Genomic DNA, 10,088 nt, shown 5'->3' on the forward strand with positions numbered 1-10,088 from the left:
AAGTCATGTTTCAGTTTTTGCGGATCAAAACTTAATTTATTTTCAATCAAAATGCATTATTATTTGAAGGAGACAAAATAATTTTGCAGACACCAAACTGTTATCTTTTCGTAAAAGAAATCGGCATATAAACGTAATGGTTTAGAGTTCATATATCTTGTTCTCAACTTTAGTTCCCGCGTGACACTATGTTTGACGGAAACGTTGTCGAAATACAGGGTTCCCGCTTAAATTCGTGATACCGCAGACACCGCATCGACCCTCTTTAGCAAAGGATGATAACCGAGACTTGTCTGGCACTCGACCCATGTATAGACACATTAGTTCAGGGGGATAGCGTTACACACTTGGGGACATCTCACCATTCGGTCCCGCTGTGTTCTCACTTCAGCGAGGAAATTCGCACATAGCGGGCTTGACTGCGGGATTTCTAACGACTGTTTACAAAGCGCACAAAGGCATAACGAAATAATTGTTTCGAGGCTAGTATGCACGAATCGTTGAACGTGCGATTATTTTTCGATCAATAATTCTCACTTGTGTATAGGTTGAATACATATACGTACATATGTGCGTACAAAATGTGACTAAAACAAATGTATACGTGAGAATTTCGATGAGATTTCCGCGTCCATGTTTTGAGGACCGATTCCGCGCGCAAATGTATTTGTGCATATTATTAATTTGCTTGAATGAAAATGTCGCAGAGAAATTGCCGGTATTGTCCAATAATATGCGTTGAAACTTTATACGGCACACATTGATGGTGAAATGTTTATTTTGCCGCTTGTTCAATAATATAGATAAAATCGTTACTTTGAATTTAAATAGACATTAAGACAGAATTTTTTAAATTAAATTTGTAAACTTTATAACTTGCAAACTTTACATTTATGAGGGTATATGGGAGTAAGAATAATTAACGGTTAATAGTTTTTTATTATATGGTAAAATAATTTTTTATTTTATTTTGTAACATAAAAAAATTACAGATTTTATTTCTCAGAAAGTATTGATTATATTGCTATTTTAATCTGTCAAGTTTCAAGCCTTTTTTTAAACATTTAAGATTTAGCGTTTATGTGGGACGAGTGGTTAACGAGTAGATTCAAAGGTTCCGCGAAAATTTTAGTTCCGTAATTAATTTAAGAGCAAACGATGAAATTACTTTCTGTGGTGCGGTAGCCTGTAACGTTTTGAAACTCAATATCTTCGTTGAGCTTTGATGAGGCATCTTAAGAAATGTCTGTCAAGCTCGTAACCGTCAGTTCGTTAAATTATTATGAAAGAAAAGTAATATTTAGAAAGCTATCTTTCGTATTAATAATTCTGTATTAAATATAATAAATTTATCAGATTTGAAATATGATGTATTTCGTCGTAATTATAAAAAATTCTTTTAACAATTGAATTATTATTAAAGAAATTTTCATATATAACAAGCAATACAAGTTATTACATTTATACTTTTTTTTGCAAAATCTAGGTAGTGAATTTATTGATTTAATGTCACAGTTCTTTTATAAAATATATAAATGTAGTTGTTAATGTAATAGCTATTTTTAGAATAATAAAATCAAAGTGTACTATTATCTTTTATTTGTATTTTAATTTTTTTAATCTGTTTATAATTATTTATTATTATATACTAAAAAATTACTTAATGTAAATATTAAAAATATTAATTACCTTATATTATCTTCGTATGCAATAGTGCACAAATTATAATATAAATAATTTTCTTTGTAATTTTTATTAATATTTAGAAATGCAATTTCATTTTATTTATTACACAATTCTGATAAATACATTAATTTAAAAAAAGCAGAATGAAAATAATTGTTTATCACAATAATGATAAGCTTGTATTAAATAAATACGCGTGTTTTCTACATGTTTTTACTAAATCTTAACATTTTGCTTTCAAATTAATATAACCATACAGGTTTTTTTCTTTGTACATTGTAATTATTGCTCTGTTTACTATCATAAAGCAACAGTTTAAAATGAAACAAATATAAATAAATATATAAATTGTGAGAGAAATATGGAAATATAATATCTAAATATTCTCTTCAGAAATGGAGAAGAAAAAAGCGGAACGTTGAGAAAATCGTGAATAAAACGTTAATCTTATGACTGTTGAATAAATAGAAAATAATTTTTCTTTCGAGCACAACTTTTATTAGACGATAATTCAAGCATGAAGACGTATTTGAATTTAATAAAAGTGCGCACTTATATTCCCGCATAAACAACTTCGCTTATAATTTGACGCGTACACGAACCAATAATGAAGAAATTCAAAATACAGCCGTCGGATGTCTTATGCTTTCCAGCCACGTAAAGCCACCGTCTTGCATGCGTGAAGCCGCTTCTTTTCCTACATCTTCTGCAGTTTCGTCTCTTTCCTCTTTTCATTTTCATTTCTCCTTCGTGTCTCGTACATCTTCCTTCCTTTCCACGTTCCATTCCTCAGTCGCTGTTTTGCGTGAGCTCTTACATCGTTTTTTTCACATCCATGTTATTTATTCACGTATATTCTTCGATGTATTATAATTGGATGTACATATGACACACACGCACACGCGCGCGCGCGCGCGCGCGCACATCGTCATAGAAATTGCCACAGAACTCAGTTCTCATTTATAATAGCAATCATACTTTTATCGATTTTCATATTGTGTGTTTTTCTTCTGCTCTTCATTCACATACATATCCTAGTCCTATACGTCTACTTTATCCTAGACACGTATGTACAACATACATATTATACATACTATCGAAAAGGTAGTCTTAAAAGTCACACTTTCATTCACGGCCACGATTCCATCTTTTAGCCACCATGTCATGTGCTTTTTCTTTTTCATATACATGTACAGAGATAAACATACACACCCACGCTATTCTATATACGTGTGCGATTTATTCTATATGCATGTACATACATATACTACTGTAAAGATAGCCTCGGAAGCCTTCCAAGCAAAATTTTTTCTTTTTTCTCGACAATCTCTCTCTCTCTCTCTTTCTTTGTCCTTCCTTCACGGATGAAAGAGGAATAAAACGGAAAAGGAGGGTTTCCGACTGCGCTATTTTAGAGTCAACGCGGCACCCAGCCTGAACAAGCCGACTATATGTGTGGAAGATTACCTTATTTGTTACGTCTTTCTAACAAACCACAAACATCTACTGTGGGTGGAAATGGCGGAAGAGTGGAAAGGACACTCTAGGGAACCCTTGTCCCGACTTGGCGGGAACAATAGCAGCGAAGAATTTCGTGAATTGATGTAAATTGCATCTTCATAAAGCTCTGTAGCATTAATGAATTATTATGTTAAATATTTGCAAATCTTACTCACCGTATCAATGAATTAAGAAAATAATTCAAGCAATTCAAATGTATTATATAATTTTTTTTTTAATAATTAAATATTGTTTTAAAAAACATCACTTCTTTTTAACATTTAATTTAATTTCTTTGCATATACTTACAGTTTTTTAAATGTCAAATACACATATTAAGACAATCATTAAAAATGATTAAATCTGTTCGTTTTTTATTTTGTATATGATCACGTAGGATTTTTTAAATGTTAGTATTTCCTGACAATTCGATAAATAAGTATAAAGTGCGATTTTCACGGTGTTTCATCCTTTTCGCGCGCCGTCCCTTTTCTGAGAATAACACGTGAGGAAAAGGAGCTCTCGGGATTGAAATCGGGAGCGGTTATAAGGAAAGGGATAAAGGTTCACGCGGTCCACACCGATTCCGCTAGACGTGTCAAAGTGAATCTCTCGCAGCTTGTACGGGGATTTCCGGAACGATCGATCTGTCTCCGGAGATATATCCAGGAAATGAAATTTCTAGAACGGAGTCCTGGGACGACTCCGCAAGGGCAAGGCGCCGTGCATGGGGATGTGCTTATCGTGAACGGTCAGCTCCTAAGCCTATCACGGGGTCGACATCCCTTTTCGTCAGCGTGGCGGACATTGACGGAGGAGATCAGACAGAGGTGACAGGGTTCAGGGTGATAATTGTACCACATATTACACAGGATTATCAAAAGATTAACATCGAATTTTATAATCTACTCTCACGGAGCGTTGAATCTAATTTTATCAATGTCGACGTGAGGGATTTTCTTCGAATCTGTGACACTTATCAAAGGAAACAAAATAGGATTTCAGCTATCAGTTTTACATAAAATAGGCGAACGTCAATATTTGAGGACATTGTTCAATTGTATGGTTCTCGACACGCACAAACGTTATCAAAATTATCTAGTTCATTCAATCATTTACGGACTTGGCGCGCCTATAAGTGCGCCTTATCGGTCTGCTGTCAGAACTGTCGAGATAACGTAAATATCTGAAAAATCGTTTGCCGTTAATATTTAACCCAACCATATCTTACTCATACATAATTTACATTGAATTTTTGGAACACATACATTTATTTCTGTCGCAGAAATCATACTTATTATTACGTACAGAATTTGTGATTGCTTCTACAGATTTATGTCGATATCAGGATACTTGATACATACACTTGATGCGAATTTGCTATTAAAATACATGAAAACTAATTGTTAATTTTATACAGATGTATCTCAATAGCCATAATAAAATATTACATTCCACAATATACGCTACTATAATTTCCGTGATATTTTATAGTGTTTTGACAAACGAGTAATGTCATTTCCTATGTGTCACAACGCAAGTTTGTTATTAATAAACACCTGCATGTCAAAGAGTACGACATGCAGACACTTTTAGGGCATAAACATCCCTTCTGATTAATTTCTTATACCTGGGGTAATTTTATCATAATTTTTGTATAAGACATAATTATGGAAATATGTTTTAAAATCTGAATAACAAAGAAACGTCTTAGACGCATTAGTACATCATATAATATCTTCCTTCGTTATGTTTTCATTTTCCTAGGCTTTACTATTTTAAATAATACAAAGAAAATGAGAACGCATAATGCATCTGGACGACCACATCAATTATTACACGAGGCAAGTCTTAAATATTTTAGCGACATCGTCATAATGCGCAATCACAGATGAAAATCTAAATCGCGTGTACGTCGCGTACACGGGGATACGTTAGTGTGTACTGTAATTAAACGGAGCGAGGGTATGACATTAACCTTTTAACGTTGGAGCAAAGAATATATATTTCTCTGTCATTGGACCGACGTTTTACGCAACGCGTCGACGCAGGGGGGGTGGGAGAGGGTGCGACTTCATCGTCATCCCTCGACGGGGGAGCGGAGTTTGAAAAAGACCGTGCGGCAATCTTGCGCGACGTTTAATCACGTTAATGGGCAAAAAGCGTTATCGCTGGCATGCAAAGCAGCTCGCCCCGTCTGAAACCCGGCTTCCGGTTTATCAGGGACTGTCTGCCTGTCACGCGACCAAATGTACAACGGGGCGACGCGTGTCGCGTGACTACCGCAGCGCGCACTTACCTCATTATGAGGGCCGATGCGAGCCCGCACGCATTATATTAATGAAACTTGAATTAAGCTGATTGCGTTCCTTCCACCCGGTCCGTTCCGCTTCGTCAATGGGTACCACGGATTGCGTTATCACCGACGCGCCGACGCCGCGTTAATTATGCTGGTTTTATCTCGTGAATCGTGCGAGGCCCCGCACACGCGCTTCGACGTATCCCATTGATTTTGCCACTCGCCACGTAAACCAATCCTCTGTTCATCTCGCAACAATTATATACTGCTGACACGTAATAAACTGCGGTCCTTCGGGTCGTGTTACATGTTGTTGCTTGTAATTATGACGTGAATTATATTGGGCAATTATCAGATTTTTCTTTTTATGCATCGGTAAAAAGTTATCTTTTAAAAAGAATATAATAATTATTTTACAGATATAATAATTATTTTACTTTAGAAGGATATATTAGAATCAATAAGCTTTTTTACAAATTTAACTCTTATAGTACAAAAACATAAATATATGTCTAATTAAGTTCCATGAAAATTTCTCAAAATTTGAAAGATAATTAAATTACACTACTTTATTTTTTTTTTTTAATAAAATAAAGTGCAACAAACATTTGTTCTAGAAACGTAAAAGTATGAATTTTTTAAACTTTTTTAAACCACTTTACATAATTTAAAAAGTGATCGAATACTATATTAAAGTACTATCTTTCACATTATACTATAAAGGTTAATATAATTAATGTTATACATGTTTTTAGTGTGTTAATGGTTAAAATTAGACATGTGTGTATATATATATATATATAATTTTCTCGTTTTAATATAAAAAGTTTTAAAAACATTTAAAAATTTAATTAGCATTTTTTAACGATAGGTACAAGAAATTCTCATTTTATCTAAAGGAAGAGTGTTTTAGAGTGATTTTTCAATAAAAGTGATAGCAGAGATATTAAATTGCACATGTGCATTAGCAGGCACAATGTAATTCGGCAAATTCGTCAAATAATCTGTGCGATCGAGTACAGTGAAATGGTTTTCATTTCATGCAAAATGCCAAATCCAATTTTGCACGTACTTAAAACAATATTTACTTGATAAAATAATTCTGTTTAAAAATATACGGCAAATATTCATATAAAAGGTCAACCCTTTCAAAGGTCAATGGCCTTTACATACGTTATCAAGGTCACTCTTCTGAGTGGAACAATACAAGCGTGGACGTTGTTTCGCCCCGTAAGCAGAGGAAATGAGGATAAAGCTCACTTTGTGTGGAAAGTCGGAAACCCATGCGATAAAGTTGAAAATATAGAATTAAATTCATATTTATATTGCAATCTTTTTTAAATTATAATTTTTTAACAAAGCATGAACGACATAATCCTCCATCAATTATTCATACGCTGTGATATTTGCGTATTAAATGGAGATGACAGTTCTTTGTCAAGCATTCTGTAAATTTGAAGATAGTTGCAAATGGTTCACTACACCTGCGGGAGCCATTAGGTCTTCGTGGTCTCAGAGAAGCTCGACTTCTCGAAGTGCTTTCGGGAAAATCTTCGAAGCAAATCACCCACATCACGGCGGGCAAGTTTCAACCTCGTCCCCTCGTCCTCCGATATAACGCCCTAATGTCCATTATTAAGTTAACCGATCCGCGTTATTGTTCGCCCCTCGACTCGCCTAATACCCACTTATCCAGCTCGAAGGGGCGGCGAGTCTTCGAGGTGCCTGCGCTTTCAGGAACTCTGTGGTGGAGCCACGAAGAGCTTACCGGACCGAGAGAATAGAAACTGGGACACACAGGTGATCCCTGGTGGTTTCCCTTGATTTTCGAAGCGAACACGCGCGCGGCTCACACGAGAGGCGTACAAATTACGAAATTACCGCTGTATCAGCCCAACTACTGCTACGAGATACTTGGCAGCGAATTACCGTGCTGCCTCTATCCGCACTGGCGATAAAATTTAAACCAGATTTTACACGTTGATATAGTTTCGATTTGAATGCTATACAGCTGGAAGAAACTATGACAAAAAAACGTAGCAATAAGTCATTTGAATGTACAAATTTAACCTCTCTTATAATAATTTGTTACTAAATAAATTTATTCAATTTTAATATTATCTTAGATATTATAGAAAGTTTATTTAATAGTAGCAAATAAGTTCTTTTCTTGTGAAAATTAAAATCAAGACAAACGTATAGAATTAATTAATATTGAAGTTTGCCAGATCTATAATATAAACTTTGCCAGAAAGAATATTATATGTAATTTTGATTAAATAAAAATTTAGAGTTTGTAATACGTAAAGAATTAAGAATTACGATAATTGATATGATAAACGTGTAAGCGATAATAGCCAAAAGACTGATATTTGTGACGATGTGAATTCTATTAACGTCACCATGGATAGAAAGTTGGTACGTTAGAATCTGATATATAAAAAAAAAATACAAAGGTTATATAAATTGTCATATATCAGTGCTAGGATAACGGAGGGATAAAAGAGAAGAGAGTGAGAGGAATGATCTGTAATGTCAGAGATATTTTAAATTTTTCGTAGCGGCATACCGCCGCGTCTGTGCGCATCGCAAACGTCCGTTTCTTTGGATAACCCGCTTAGTGATTTACGCAACTATAAATTCTAACGATCGCCCTACATTCCGGCGATTGTGAACCATCGGCAAGGACCCGGGATAAAGGGCGTCGGAAACTGCTTTTATTAGCCCGCGCGATATTCCAATTATTTCAGCGGTTCCGCCTTCGATAAAGAACTTTGCTGCAAACCAACGCTGAAATGATTTAAAATGTATCAGTCTACGCTTCATGTAATGATACGGACACGTATCCCAACAATATATAACAAAGCGCACTGAAAAGTGATGTTGCAATTACAGCAAAAGTCATCCGAGTGTGAGAAATATAGAGATAGATAAATGATACAGCAAATGCTGTGATGTTGCTTATGTGTTACACTTAATTAATAAATCACGGAGGCAGAATTTATATATCTGAACTGTGAAACACAGAAAGAAAGTTTTCCTGGGCGCCTATCCATGTCAAAGCTAATCATATTTGCTTGGCAATACATAGGATTTAAATTTTGCAGAAGATGTTGCTAAAACTTTGCTGCTAACTCTACATGTGACAATCCATATTCTAACGAGATATAGAAAAATTTGCAATAAATTTTGGTTGCGGCACTTAGAAATCCACCTACATCGGCAAAACCCTCTTTTTTTTTTACTACGAGATATAAAAGTGAGCACCGTAAAAAACTTTGTTAAAAAAGAAATAAATCTGATAACTTCAAAAAGTAAAGTGATGCGTCCAGAGATACGTAGCTCCAAAATATATTTCGTCCGCCTGGCTCGTCCGTCGTCTACGCGTCCACGGTGAGCTGCGGGTGAAGCGATTACATTTTATTGCGTGTCTACGTCGCGGTCACGTACAAAATGACAATTTAGATAGTTCTCGCGTATAGACCATTGTTGTTCAAATGGTCGGTACATAACCGGCACATACAAAGGAAACGTGATGTTGCGCCAGGCGGCCTTCCGAAGTGCGCGAAGCTATACAACTCTGGGGACCCCCACGGGGGCTGTGTAGAATGTTTGCGCAGAATGCTCCGCGAAGCACACAAAACGCGGCGGTTGGGGGATCCGCGTGCGGTAGGCAATCGATCGACACTGATACGATTTACGATAGTCCACGGAGTGCGGGCGACGTTTCCCCTTAACGTTGCGCGCGACAAATTGGGAAGAAGAGGCTTATCGTTACCGTCGTCGTCGTCGTCGTCGTCGTCGTCGTCGTCGTCGTCGTCGTCGTCGTCGTCGTCGTCGTCGTCGTCGTCGCCGATGCCGTCGTTGTCGTCGCCGCCGCCGCGACGACATAATGGAATTATTCGTCGTGTTTCCAATCGCGCCGGTGCCGGCGCAGCTCGCGCCTGTTTCCGGTTCCCGGCTTCCCCCTAGGAGGAGCTTTGCACGTCGGCAGGCGCGGATATAACGCCGCTGTACGCGGGTTTCCCCGCGCTCATTGAGAATTGCTTTATCGACTACTTACGTCGCGATCGCTCCCAGGGAAAGCGTTCCGCGAGCGTTTCCCGTAGAAGCCAGGCGCAATAAATATAACCGTAAAACCCGTACCGTAAAATCCAACTCGACGTTATGTGTGTATACATGTACGTACGCTATTCCCTTCGTGCATACGTATACGCGCATACCCTGACGATTTTGCACGCCCACACACGAGTTCGGCTATTGGCACGTACGACGAGAAAATACTGCGAGGAGAGCCTAACGCGAACACGTCTCTACATGTGTATCGGATAGTTCTTTAAAGTATTGCGCGCTATTTCGACTCTGTATTGTAGTAGATTTGCGGCAGTAAACAAACAACTGAATCGGGAACCGCCAATGCGTCATAACTACTGTCCATTGTACTGAGTACAGTAGTTACTATTTGTATTTGTCATACAGCGCTAGTTGATTAAATGTCGCAATAATGGATTGCGTGGATATTGTCATACGAAGGAACCTGAAGACAAAAACATTGTTTCGTTACTGGAGCCTAATGATATAATGCCGACTTTTAATTTAGTAA

The 10,088-nt window shown here is 36.8% G+C and overlaps 1 long non-coding RNA gene across 1 annotated transcript in view; it reads left to right on the forward strand.

Annotated features, from left to right (window-relative positions):
- The window catches only part of LOC118646243, a 45,865-nt gene that overhangs the window by 34,604 nt on the left and 1,173 nt on the right, over window positions 1–10,088 (forward strand). The window lies entirely within an intron of this gene.

This window comes from Monomorium pharaonis, chromosome 6, assembly GCF_013373865.1.
Source record: "Monomorium pharaonis isolate MP-MQ-018 chromosome 6, ASM1337386v2, whole genome shotgun sequence".
Classification (NCBI taxonomy): Eukaryota; Metazoa; Arthropoda; class Insecta; order Hymenoptera; family Formicidae; genus Monomorium; species Monomorium pharaonis.